The sequence below is a fragment of the Equus asinus genome, chromosome 1 (assembly GCF_041296235.1).
Source record: "Equus asinus isolate D_3611 breed Donkey chromosome 1, EquAss-T2T_v2, whole genome shotgun sequence".
NCBI classification, from domain to species: Eukaryota; Metazoa; Chordata; class Mammalia; order Perissodactyla; family Equidae; genus Equus; species Equus asinus.
Window position 1 is genome coordinate 198,140,323 of NC_091790.1, and position 14,189 is coordinate 198,154,511.

Sequence of the window (14,189 nt, forward strand, 5' to 3'; positions counted from 1 at the left end):
GACCTTATTTGGAAATAAAGTTCCTGCACATGTAATGAAGGTAAGATGATGTCATATTGGGTTAGGGTGGCTCCTAAATCCTATATGACTGGTGTCCTTATAAGAAGAGGGAGATGAGGACCCAGACACACAGGGAAGAAGGCCATGGAGGCAGAGATAGAAACGATGCAGCTGCCAGCCAAGGAACGCCAAGGATTGCTGGCAATCACCACAACCAATCTTGGCACCTTGATTTCAGACTTTTAGTGAGAGAATAAATTTCTGTTGCTTTAAGCCACGCAGTTTGTAGTACTTCTTTAGGGCAGCCACAGAAAACTAATACAGGCTTGTTAACGAAAGTTTAAAATCTCTGGACTTGCTAACTTGGACTTTTCTTATAGTGCACAAGGAAGGCACCTGATGTTTTAAAGTATTCATAAAAGAGGGACTCGTGGAGGCTCCCTCCTGTTTTTTCCTACCTTTCTTGCTTTTAGGTGCGGGCTTTGCATCACATAAATCCCCTCTTAAATCCTTCTGCACTACAACCCCATGCCCTCCCACATGGAAGAGGGACCATGCTGCAGTTACAGCCTAAGGAAGATTCTCTCTCTTCCATAGGAGGAGATCTTACTCCTTAATTATTTCCAGAGTTTTCCACTTTCCAGTAGTGGCCTAGACTTCAGTCAAGTGTGCACTGATTAATATTTGTCTTCTCCCTAATTTGCTGGGCTTCAGTCAGACGAGAAATGGTGAATAAGCGTCCTTCAATTCTAGTTCAACTATCCCAATGGAGAGAGCTGTAGACTCACTGTTTGTTTTACTAACCGATATTTTAAGTAAGAACACATACCCGAGATAAGTATTATTTGTTTCTCAAAGTCAACACACTCTAAACTAATGGAAAGAGAAGAATTTTTCCCTAGTAATAAAGAAGTGGGACTGACCATAGAGTAATTGTTTCCTTTTTTCTCCAGCTCATCTGCAGGTTTGGGGACATCACATTAAACATCATGGATTTTGATGACTGCCCTCTCTGCTTCCAGGGGAATGGTATGATCTTGGATTTATATATATATATATATATATACACTTTTTTTTTTTTTCCTTTTCATAATGGCTCTGATAGAAGCTTGGAGGAGTGAGACAAGCTACTTATCCTTTGCCACAAAATAAAAATAGAATCCTGTTAAAATTCTAGCTGAACCCAATTCAGTGAAACCTACTCATCTCTGGGGGCAGTGTGTAAAGCACCCTCATAAGTTAGCAAATACCTGAGAGAGAAATATTTAACTAATTTTATAATGAATTAATCCTGCTTTTGTTCAGGGGAGAAAAGGGACAGTAAAATACTTGTAACTTAAAAATCTAGGTAAATATTCCAAATGTTATGCATTATAAGTTGTTTTGAATTGAAACTTGAAAAGCACAGCTATTTTTGAAGACTTCTTAATAATATGATAATTCAATATGGGAATATAATAGATACTTCAAATCTGAAGAGAATAGGTGGAGTGAAAAAACCAAAATAGTTACTTCCTATTTTATAAAAAGAATAGTCTTACCTTTCATTCTATTTATATTTATTTAAAAAAATACCGGCTACCTACCATGTGCCAGGCCCTCTGTCAGTCCTGAAGAAACAATTGTGAAGGAGGCAGATGAGGTTTACCGATCTCCTGGAATACGTGGTTGATAAATGAATCCTTTTCATGTTTTAACATTACAATCTACTGAATTTTAAAGTAGAAGTAAAGAGCTTTGAGGCTGAGAGATGTTTATATTTTATTCAGAGATACTCATATTTTAACTCTGGCACAATCTGAGGTTTCTGTGGAATTCGGCATCCTCAATAAATGATACTGAGAGGTGCAAAATTGATATGATTGTGTTGCTTGGATCAATATCAGGACTCATAACCATTCTGATCAGATATGTCCTTTTGACTGGTTGAAGCATTATGAAGGAAATACTTAAGTACTTGGTGATTATAAAAATTTGAAACAATTCAGAAGATTATGGAGTAAATACACAAAGTTCACTTCATTCACAAGTGAATTTCTATCTTTCCTAATTCTTTTTTCTTTCCCAAAGATCTTTCATGAAATCATTAATAGTTCTAGCTTGATCTTTTATGATTGTTGCAGAGTACTCCAAAATAGAAATGTAGCTTGACATATTTAAACATACATTTAGGTTGTTTAAAATTTGACAATAACAGGGCCAGCCTGATGGCGCAGCGGTTAAGTGCACAGGTTCCACTTTGGCGGCCTGGAGGGGTTTGCCAGTTCGGATCCTGGGTGTGGACACGGCACCGCTTGGCAAGCCATGCTGTGGTAGGCGTCCCACATATAAAGTAGAGGAAGATGGGCATGGATGTTAGCTCAGGGCCAGTCTTCCTCCATAAAAAGAGGAAGACTGGCAAATGTTAGCTCAGGGCTAATCTTTCTCAAAAAAATAAATAAATAAAATAAAATTTGACAATATGATAAATAATTCTACAGTAATATGAACTATACTGTAATGAGCACCCTTGTATTTATATCTTTGTACACAAATGCTTAGAATATTACTTGGCTATATTCCTGTAAGTGGGATTATTGAGTGAGAGTCAGTAGATTTAAAACTCTGATGGGTGGTGATAAAATGCTCTCCAAAATGCCCTTCAACTTAGAGAGTGACCAACAATGTGTGAAGATGCTTATTTTCTCACAACCAAACACTGAATATTATTAAATGCTTTTAATTTTTGCCATTCTAATGAGTAATGAATAATTGATCATTATTCCTTAATTTATGTTTCTCTGATTATCAATAAGGTTTAATTTCATTTTAATGGATAATTATTATTCAGATACTAAGTGGCCATTGTATTTTTTCTCCGTGCCAGAAACATATATTCAATTAAATATATTTTATTTTTTTAGTTGATGCAATTCATTATGTATTATAAATGTTAAAATTTTGTTTTAAATATTGCAAATATTTTCTTTTAGTCAATTCTGTATCTTTTAACTGTATTTATGATCTTTTATCCTAGTCATATATTTTTAACATAGAAATTTTTCACATATTGCTTTTTGGCATTAGGATTTTTTGTCTTTATTTAGTGGTCCTCATATTTTTTTTAGTATGGTGGGAGTGGCCAGTATTCCCCTCTGCATTTATTGTGTAGTTAGCTGTTTCACATATTTAAAATGCCATGGACATCATATATACAAATTTCCAAATGTGCACAATTTACTTGTACTGACTTTTACATTTTTCTAATTTATTTGTCTATCTCTGCATCAATGATATATTGTTTTAATTCTGGTATTTTTCTAGTATTTTTGTTGTTTGCTCGATCAAAACTTTTGTTTTTGTTCTTCTTATTCGAAATTTTCTTAGGTATTTTTGCACATTTATTTTTCTATAGGAATCTTAGAGTGAGCTTGTCACTTCTCCAAAAGGCTGTTGGTAATGAATTCAAGGAGTAGATTAATGTGGGAAAATGAATATCCAAGTGTTTCCATTTATTAAACATTCCTTGTGAGTTTCAATAATTTGTTTTCTCATATGAAACTTCAAAGACTTCATTGGATTTTTTCTTGAGAATTTTATAATTCTACCTTGAAACAGGTTTTTTTGGTTCATTTTTGGGTTTTTGGTATGTAGGTTGGGTGCTGAAACTCTATTCGTTTTTCTGTATTTATCTTGCCCTTTTGTTGACTGCATTGTAATAGTATTCTTGTTCTGCATAGATATTGGATTCTCTGGTGTGAAAATTTATCATAGTTCTCCTTTCCCAGCTTCTTAATCCCAGTGATTGCAGAGAGAAGGAGATTTAATTTTTAAAAATCATCTTTATTAAGAATAAGTTTAGATTATAAAATGCAGCTTGAACCTGAGGCCAGAATCAAGCTCGTCAATCTTTCGCCCGGAATGAGAACAGTTTTAGAGCTAAATGCCCCTCCTGAAAAAAACGAAAAAGCTATGTTTGGAGAGCTCTTGTCTTGATGGGCATTGGAATAGGAAGTGGAGGCAAAAAACATACTTTGCTTGAGAGGAGGCACAATGTGTTGGCTTGGGTGATGGCAAGAGGTGTAGCACAGGTTTGAGTTTCTTATTTTTTCCTAATTTTTGGGAGAGGCGAAATGGGGAAGAATTAGAGATGGGATAGGTATAAGAGACTTTGGGGCCTTCACGTGATAATGTGGAAATGTTCTGAAATAACCAGAATCACACCGTGCCAAGCCTTCCATGCTTGACATCATTGCCTCCACTCCCTCCTTCCTTAATGCCTTTCCGCCCTTGTTTGAAGAAAGACACTGTTAGTGCCTTGTCAGAGGAGTTTACCTTTCAAGAGGAAGTTAATTTTCCTCATGTCCCTTCCCTGTCACTCCACATTATCTCCAGACTTATAATTAGAATCCAATTCCAGTATGTGTAGGAAACCAATTACAAAGTCAAACATAAAGGGAGAAAGCTTACACAACAAACGACCTCAGGACTTTGCTCATTTTCCTTTTCCTTCTTTCCCCTTTCCTCCATTATTGTATACAGGATTTGTATGTGAAAGTTAATTACAAATTTTGGTCTATAGATTGCTGGTTATTGAAACAGAATTGCAACAGAAGCAGAGGGAAAAGAGACATCATTCAGAGATTCTTAACTTGGAACTGAATTAGTTAAGAGAGAAGAATATATAACGCATAACTGCTTTAAGTTAATTAGGAGCTTTTAAATTTTGTATTACCAAAAAGAACATATGTGGATATTAGAATAGTACCTGGAATATAGTAGGTACTCAAACGACATTTGTTGAATGAATAAATACATGCTGTGCAGCCCTTGAGATGAATTGCAAAGTAATTTGAATTTTAATGTTTTTGGCATATTAGCACCCAAAACTCCTTCTTCTTTGATGATAATTACCCATCTCAGTGAGAGGTGGTGCATGCCTCTAAACTCTTGCATTTTTTTCTTCAAAATCTACTTTTTCATCAATAAAATTTGCTCATTTGAAGTGATTTCTTGTTTTCAATTTCTTTTATTTCTGCTCTAATTGTTATTATTTCTTTTCTTGTGCTTACTTTGGGTTTAATTTGCTCTTCTTTTTCTAGTTTCCAAAGATACAAGCTCAGATTATTGATTTTAAATATTTTTTAATATGTGCATTTAATGCTATAAATTTCCCTCTAAGCACTGCTTTCACTGCATCCACAAATTTTGATAAATTGTGTTTTTACTTTCACCTAGTTTAGAATATTTTAAAATTTCCCTTGAGATCTTTTTCTTTTTCTTTTTTGATTTTTAGTTTATCCATTTTGGTCTGAGAGCAGATATTGTATGATTTCTATTCTTTTAATTGGCCAAGGTGTGTTTTATCGCCCAGAATGCGGTCTATCTTGGTGAATGTTCCATGTGACCTTGAGAAGAATGTGGGTTTTGCTGTGGTTGGATGAAGTAGTCTATAGATCTCTATTATATCCAGTTGATGGATAGTGCTGTTGAGTTCAACTATGTCCTTATTGATTTTCTGCCTGCTTATTGATTTCTGAGAGAACAGAGTTGAAGTCTCTGACTACAATAGTGGATTCATCTATTTCTCCTTGCAGTTCTATCAGTTTTTGTATCACATAGTTTGATGCTCTGTTGATAGGTGCATACATGTTAAGAATTATGTCTTCTTGGAGAATTGACCCCTTTATAATTATGTAATGTCCCCCTTTATCCCTGATAACTTTCCTTAATTTGAAGTATGCTCTGTTTGTAATTAATATAGCTACTCCCTCTCCCCTCTTTTTTTTTTTTGGTGAGGAAGATTGGCCCTTAGCTAACATCTGCTGCCAATCTTCCTCTTTTTGCTTGAGGAAGACTGTCCCTGAGCTAACATCTGTGCCAATCTCCCTCTACTTTGTATGCGGGATGCGTCCACAGCATGGCATGATGAGCGGTATGTACGTCCATGCCCAGGATCTGAACCTGTGAACCCCACGCTGTTGAATCGGAGTACACGAACTTAACCACTACAACACTGGCCTGGCCCCTTCCCTTTATTTTGATTAGTGTTAGCATGGTAAATTTTTCTCCGTCTCTTTACTTTTAACCTATATGTGTCTTTATATTGAAAATGGGTCTCTAGTAGACAACATATAGTTGAGTTGTGTTAAAAAAGATCCATGTTAACAATCTTCATCTTTTAATTGGTGCATTTAGACTATTGACATTCAAATTTATTATTTACGTAGTTGGATTAATATCTACCATATTCTTTACCTTTTTCTATTTGTTGCCCATGTTCTATGTTTCCATTGTTATCTTCCACTCTTTTTCTGCTTTTGTGATTTTAATTGAGCATTTTATTTGATTTCATTTTCTCTTCTTTCCTAGCATATCTGCTATACTTCTTTATTTAATATTTTTGGTTGCCCTAGAGTTTGCAATATACATTTATGACTAATCCAAGTCCACTCTCAAATAGCACTCTCCCACTTCACGGCAGGTATGAATACTTTATAAAAACAAAATAATCCCTAATTCCTTCCACCTGTCCCTTCCTGGATCTGTAGTTTGGTGTCTGACATTAATCTGGGGAAATTCTCAGTCACTATTGTTTCAAGTATTTCTTCTGTTCCTTTCTTTTTTCTCCTAATGGGTATTCCCATTGTGTGTGTGTTACAGCTTTTGTAATTGTCCTACAGTTCTTAGGTATTCTGTTCCTTTTTTTAGTCTTTGTTCTCTTTGCTTTTAGTTTAGTTTAGTTTAGATTCTATTGACATACCCTCTAGCTCAAAGATTCTTTCCTCAGCCATGTCTGGTATACTAATAAGCCTATCAAAGACAGTCTTCATTTCTCTCATAGTGTTTTTTATCTCTAGCATTTCATTTATTTTTCTGTTAGGATTTTCATCTCTCTGCTTACACTGCCCATCTATTCTCATATGCTGTCTACTTTAACTGTTAGAGCCTCTAGCCTATTAATCATAGTTGTTTTCAGTTCCAAGCCTGATGATTCCTCCATTCCTGCCATCTCTGGTTCTGACTCTTGCTCTGTCTCTTCATAGCATGTTTTCTGCCTTTTGGTATGCGTTGTAATTTTTTCCTGAAAATCAGACATGGTGTAGCGGGTAAAAGGAACTGCTGTAAATGGGCCTTTAGTGATGTGGTAGTGAAGTGGAGGGGAAGAAGAAGCATTTTCAACTTCTGTGATTAGATCCCAATCCTTTAGTAAGGCTATGCCTCACAAGGGTTTCTCATTTTCTTTCTGTCCCCTTAGGTGGGTCAGGATGGCTACAGCGGGCTGAGTTGGGTATTTCCCTTCCTCGGGTCAGTTAGGCTCTGATAACACCCAGCAGGTTAGACTCTAGTTGAATAGTTACCACTGAGAGCTGGCCTTGTTGAGAACAGAGCACTCTGGAGTATTTCAAAATGGTACCTTTCTCCTCTCTCTGCTGGAAGCCTGAGGGAATTTTTCTTTGATATTTGTTGTGGGAATATGGTTGAGCATCTGGGAGTAAATCTCACAATATTGTGGGGGCCCCCATGCCTGGGTGCCTCTGGAATTTTTAACTCTCAGAGTTGTTTGCAAAGAGTCTCCAGCAACTCCTCGATTACAGTTCAGGTTTTCCTACCCAACACTGGTTGCTGCCAGAGTTTCAGCCTGTGGGTCTCTGCTTCGGGAAGTCTCTAATCCCTGTTTCTGTGTATCTCCAGTCTTGGGGGCAGTGGTTTGCTCTGTGTCCTCCCTCTGTTATGGAGCCAGGAAGAGTGGTTGCTTTTTCAATCTGTTCAGCTTTTTGCATCTTAGGGCAGAGTGGCAACTTCCAAGCTCCTTACATGTGAAACCTATAAAAGGATGTCCTTTATCTGCTTTTTATTCTCTTTCTGTAAAACTACCTTAGGCTGGTCCAGTCTGCTGGGATTTCTACCTCTATATTTTTATAGGTCATTTGCTTTCACATGCTGCCTTGGGACATTTTTCACATTGTTACGTTGAATGGGAATTTTCCCTATATATTAGGGTTTTTAGAATGTTTAATTTTTTTTTCCTGCGGAGGACTTGCCTTGAGCTAACATCTGTTGCCAATCTTCCTCTTTTTGCATGTGAGCTGCCATGACAGCATGGCCACTGACAGATGAGTGGTTTAGGTTCTCTCCTGGGAATCAAACCTGGGCCGCTGAAGTGGAGCATGCTGAACTTAACCACTAGGCCACCAGGGGGGCTGGCCCATAGAATGTTTAATTTTTGACTCCCGAAATATTTTTTAAGTTCATTCAAAAACAGAGCATCTATTGTTTATAATCCTCTGTACCATTCACAGCAACTATAAGTGAGCCATCAATAAAGATTAGAAGGCTAATTCTCAAAGTTTTCCTTTGGAATCTATCTCTACCTGCTTCCAGGAACAGCTTATGCCACGTATTTGTCACTCAATTCAACATTTGTTGTTTTGGCCAGGGTAGCATCTTGGCCCCATTCTTTCCTGTTTGGATTCAATCAGGCCTGCATATTACAGATATGTATATAACCTAAGCATGATCAGTTAACATATTTTATTTCCCAGACTAGGGCAAAAGTAGTTTAGGATTGTATACGTAACCTACTTGGTTTCTGATACTATTGTCTTTTCTGAAACTCTTGCAGTAGAGGTACTGAGAAAGACGTTCATATAACCCGAAGGTATAAGATCGGGAAGGTGTGTGTCTTGTCACCAACCCCCTTTATCCCCATATGGAGACAACCTCACTGAGAGATGGAGGAGTGGTATCTGATGATAGCATCTGAGCCTCTACATTCAGCACCTTAATTATATGAAGCAATACAATTTCTTTGTTGATAAAATAATTTTAAGTGAGTTTCAATTATTTGTATTTAACAAAACTCTGTCAGTACATCTCCTCTCTTTCTTATGTCTTTAACCACATTTTTCTAGTGGTTTATTTCCAAAACATGCACTTATTTTTGAGCACCTCTCAATATACAACAAGCCATCAAAAGCCCTCTCTGGACTTCCTGGGCCTCTCTTTTCTTCCCCTTGTCGTTAAAGCTTCTTGAAAGCATATTCAGAGCTCACAATACATCCTCCACTCCCCATTCACAGTAGTGCCGATTTGGCTTCTGTCTCTTCCACTCCTTTGAAAGTGCTATTGCTAAAATCACTAATGGTTTCACATGGGTAAGTCCATTGATTATTTTTCTGGCTTTACATTATTTATCGTTTCTGCTACATTTGGCATGGGATAGTCTCTCATTCATATACCCAGCTTTCCCCTTATTTCCTCAGATACTCTTTTCTTCTGATTTTGTTCTCAATTATTTACTGCTTTATCTTACTTTCACGGACTCCTCTGCCCAACTCTGACATTTTCAAAGGTTTGTTCTCAAACCTTTAATCTCTTGCTCTATTTATATAGTTGCCTCATTTAGACCCATGGTTTAATATATAGCTACTTGAAAAATATTTGAAAATGGAGAATTCTAGTTTCTAGTAATAGTGGGCTAGGTAATCAGACCAACCATCCCATTGAAAACCAATGAAATTGCCAAAAAATAAAAGTAAAAATCACTTTCTGTAAAGTATCAAATGCATGACAAGATTATAAATAATACCCAGATAAAATATGAAACAAAAGCAAAACAGGCATGCAGAGAGGTAAGGAGAACACAAGAAATGCTATGACATTCAGGACAGTAAACTTTTATTCAATGGCTTTATCCAGCACAAGATGCATAAACCAAGGCAAAGAGCAATACAAGGTAGGATTCTTTTTTTTTTTTTTTTTTGTGAGGAAGATTGGGCCTGAGCTAACATCTGTTGCCAATCTTCCTCTGTTTTTCCTGGAGGAAGATAGTCGCTGAGCTAACATCTGTGCCAATCTTCCTTTATTTTATGTGGGATGCCATCATGGCAGGGCTTGATGAGCAGTGCTAGGTCTGTGCCCTGGATCTGAACCAGCGAACCCAGTGCCACTGGAGCGGAGCATGCGACCTTAACTACTATGCCACCAGGCCAGCACCAGTGGGATTCGAATAGAGACATTTTCCACTGGAACCTGGGAACTCAGAGGGTCGAACCAGAAGTAGTTAGCGCTGTGTGAATTTGCAGCTGTAGTTTACATTGTCTGGGTTCAGGAAAAGACTCTATTTTTCAGAGGGGTGCTGGAGTATTAATTAGGCCTTGAAGCCCTTCTGTTGAGCCTGTTTAACTGAGCTTGTCCCTTTGCTGGGTTACCTACTGAGGACTGAGATTACCTGAGACCATCAAATAGACAAAGGATGTGTCCCTCTCTTGACTAGAGTTACACAAAGCAAGTTTTAATTTAAAGGAGATAATATATATGGAAATCCAATAATGATTTTGAATTTTTCACAATATTCAATAAGTAAGTAAATTTTAAATAAAATTGAAGCAACAATAATTTTAACCTTAATTAGTCGTATCAGTTTGAAAGTTTTGAGTCATTGTTCACTAGGACACATTTTTGTCCTTTTGAAACGATTGTTTAATTAGACTTGTTTAGTTGAAAAATCACTAACTTACCTTAAAAAATCAAAAGGATTAGTCATAATGTTACCAGGACCTGAACAAGAACTCTTTAGAGACTAGCCACTTTCCCCATTTGTCTGCCTAATCCTGCTTTCTCTGCTGACTAGCTTCTTACACCTGACTTCTTTTAAATTCAGCTTCTGAAGGATTTGGCTGTGGTTCCATGGAGCCCTCCAGTGTGCCTCCCACCCGGCAGATAAATCCCTTTCTACAGGGGTGTGCATGCATCGTTATACATACATACACTTGCCTAGACTCCATCCACTTGCCGAGGGTTGCACAGCTAAAAGGTAAAGCAGAAGAGAAGCGTACTCTAAGTCATCTGGCTCCAAATTTCATGCTCTTTCCTGTTGTGCCTTCTATGAAACATTTATTAAATATATAAAATGCTACAGATAGTAAATAGAAACAAAAGAACATTTCAGGAATAATTACAAAAGAAGAAATATAATCAGGAAAAATATTTGAGTGGGCATGCATCGTACTTCATTAGTAACAAAAAAAGAGAATTAAGATAATGTTTCTTAACACAGTTAAGTGGCAGCATATGGTTCTCAAAATTATATAAATTGTTTGCTGGAATCTAAAGCACTTTATAAAAATTGGAAATTTGTTGTTAAGTATCTTCCTATTGGTTGGTATTTTGTTTCTGGGCATCAACCATAAAGGAAGACTAACACCACATTTTCCATTCAAATTTGTTAATTACTGATTAATTATAAAACATGCCTTCCCAGACTTGATGACTACCTTCCTGAGGTTAAAATTATTTATACTTCAGCGACTTGAGATCATATGGAAAATGGGAAGACTGGGAACCCATGGAAAACATAAACAATAAAAGTACTTTCTCTTTTTTTTCATTGAAGTATAATTGACATACAAAATCCTTTCAGTTTCAAGTGTACATCATAGTGATTTTATATTTATATATATTACAAAATGATTACCACAATGAGTCTAGTTACCATCTGTCGCCATACAAAGTTTTTACAATATTATTGATTATATTCCCTATGGTGTACACTGCATTCCCATGACATTTATGTTATAACTGGAAGTTTGCACCTCTTAACCCCCTTCACCTATTTCATCTGTCCCCCAACCTTTCCACCAGTTTGTTTCCCCTATCTGCAAGTCTGTTTCCATCTTGTTTATTTATTTAGTTTTTCAGATTCCACATATAACTGAAATCATACTGTATTTGTCTTTCTCTGCCTGCCTTATTTCACTTAGCATAATGCCCTCTAGGACTAAAAGCACTTCCTTTTTATTCTTAACACTACAGCAAATAAGTAAATAGAATGCAAAATTAATCGCATGCATCATAATTTAGGAATTAAATCCAACATTTTCCAATTAGTGTGCTTTGCTACCTATGGCTGTTTTTATTTAATGGAGGTAATAGGTGTATGAAGAAGTACGTTTATGCCTGGTCCTTCTGGTTGAATTAGAAGAGAAACATTTTGTATTTTGCCTGCACATCTCCCTCTCATAGACCTATGACTCGGGCAATGTGAGCTGGCAGTTTGAGATAATGTGTGCGCTTCAAATCTTTTCCTGGAATCCAGATTTAAGGTCTTACTTTGTACAACATATAATTTTTTCCAGAATATCTTAATCTTTTCTTGTTTCACAAACACCCTTGAGAATTTGAGAAGCCCTTAGTCTTTTGTACACCAATCTATTGACTTCCATGGATGATGAATAGTCCTTGCATGAACTTATATACGGGGGAATGTATAAGTGGATGAAATAATTGTGTACTAACTGGACATGGCATCCAAAGAACCATTGTTCTGCTTAGTGATGGTCTAAGTTGGGCTGACTCACATGTGGATCGTCCCAAATATGGAAATCCTGTACTGGTTCTAATTTATTGATTACGTCTGCCAGGATAAGACAGGTTATGCAGCAGGGAAAAAAAAGCCAATTTTTCTTCCCTTAAAGACTGCTGTAGGCCTGGTGTCCTGCATGTGTAAACCCTTCCTTCAAAGCTACCTTGACTTTATTGCTATACTATGAGAACATGTTCTAATAGCTAGTAAGGTGAGGTAGGAAAAGAGGATCACATTCTGGCTCTTAAATATTTCTGCACAGAAATAACAAATGCCCCTTCTCATATTTCACCGGCCAGAGCAAGACACTTGGCCATGTCCAACTTCAAGAAGTTCAACTCTCGCCCTTAGGTTTAATAACACAACTGCTCAAGTACAGGTTATGAGAAATCTGACTGATTGAACAGCCGTTCATGGGAGAGAAAAGAAAACAAGACAAAAACTTAGTGGTTTGCTTAAACATAAGTTCAATACAGATCAACATGCCTATTTAAAAAAAAATACCTTAGGCAGTTGGCTGCTACACAAAAGTGAATTGTGAATATCAGCATAACATTTTTAAATCAATAGATAACTATGAAGCTTGAGAAATATAATAAGGGTCTAGTGACCATGTGACATAGTAGTAGGTTAAAATAAAACCGAACCAAGGCAAAAATCCAAAAATATTTGATCTAGAGATAATCAAATTTGGAGAAGACATTTCTTACCAAAAATGTGGAATAAAAATTTAACTTATCTGGAGTAGCACAATATAGCTAAACTAGGATCAATGAATGGAAATTAAATTAGTCCAAAATAAAGAAGAGGCATCCAACAAAAGGATGAGGCATCTTGAAAAAGAAGTTTTCTGTTCCAGTGTGTTCAAGCCGGGGCTCGGTGACTGTATGTCAAGGAGACTGTAGAAGGAATCCTTACCCCAGATGACTTGGTGAACCTTGAAAGTTTCTTTTAGCTCTAAATTCTGTGATGTGATCCTATATCATCATTTTATTCTCAGGGCCATATTATTTTCAACTGTATATTCTTGAGTGAATTGTTTCATTTAACTTAAAACATTTCATCCTGACAATGTCTTTTAGAATACAATCTTTTCCCTTAACTCAGTTTATGATTGTTAGTATTTCTTTAGCGTAAGTTCTCTCTACCCTTCCTTTCATTTCCTCTCAATCCTCTGCCTCCCTGGACCATCTGTCATTTCTCTTTTCCAAAGGAAAACACATTTTCATTTTATGGATATAAAGACTTGGAGTATAACTGGACTATTGAAAGTGAAAGAGACAGATATTGTTTAATAGCTGTTTCTATACGAGAAAAAGGGCTCGGTTACTCTCCATGTCCCTATAGATGTTTCTTTCACTTAACTGACTTGATATTGTATATATATTTCATCTGAGGCAAAATTAGAAAGACCAGGAGACAGAGCAGAAATGGTACTGCTGCCAATTCATCTTCACTAGTACTTTTTTCATTGAGCCTGTCAGATGCTACAGGAGCAAGAGACGAAGCTCCAGTGTGACAAATAGGCCCCATGATTATTTTCAACAAGTCACAAAAAAGTAGGACAAAATATCTTAATGTTTTCCTCTTTCCCTTCATCTTTCATTCAACCAAGATTTGCTGTCATTTATAAAGGTCACTGGGCCTGTAAGGAGTCAGGCAGAGAAAAAGTTTGGTCCATTCCTCAAAGTAGACTTTTAAATAGTGGCTCTATTGAAATACTGTAAAATAAGAGGTTGGCACTCGAATGCGTCTGAGTCTTTCGGGGGAATAGATTTTATTAGGCCACCCACAGTCTTTTATCTACTTGGGGTTATTGTGAGCATCAGATAATATAGCATTT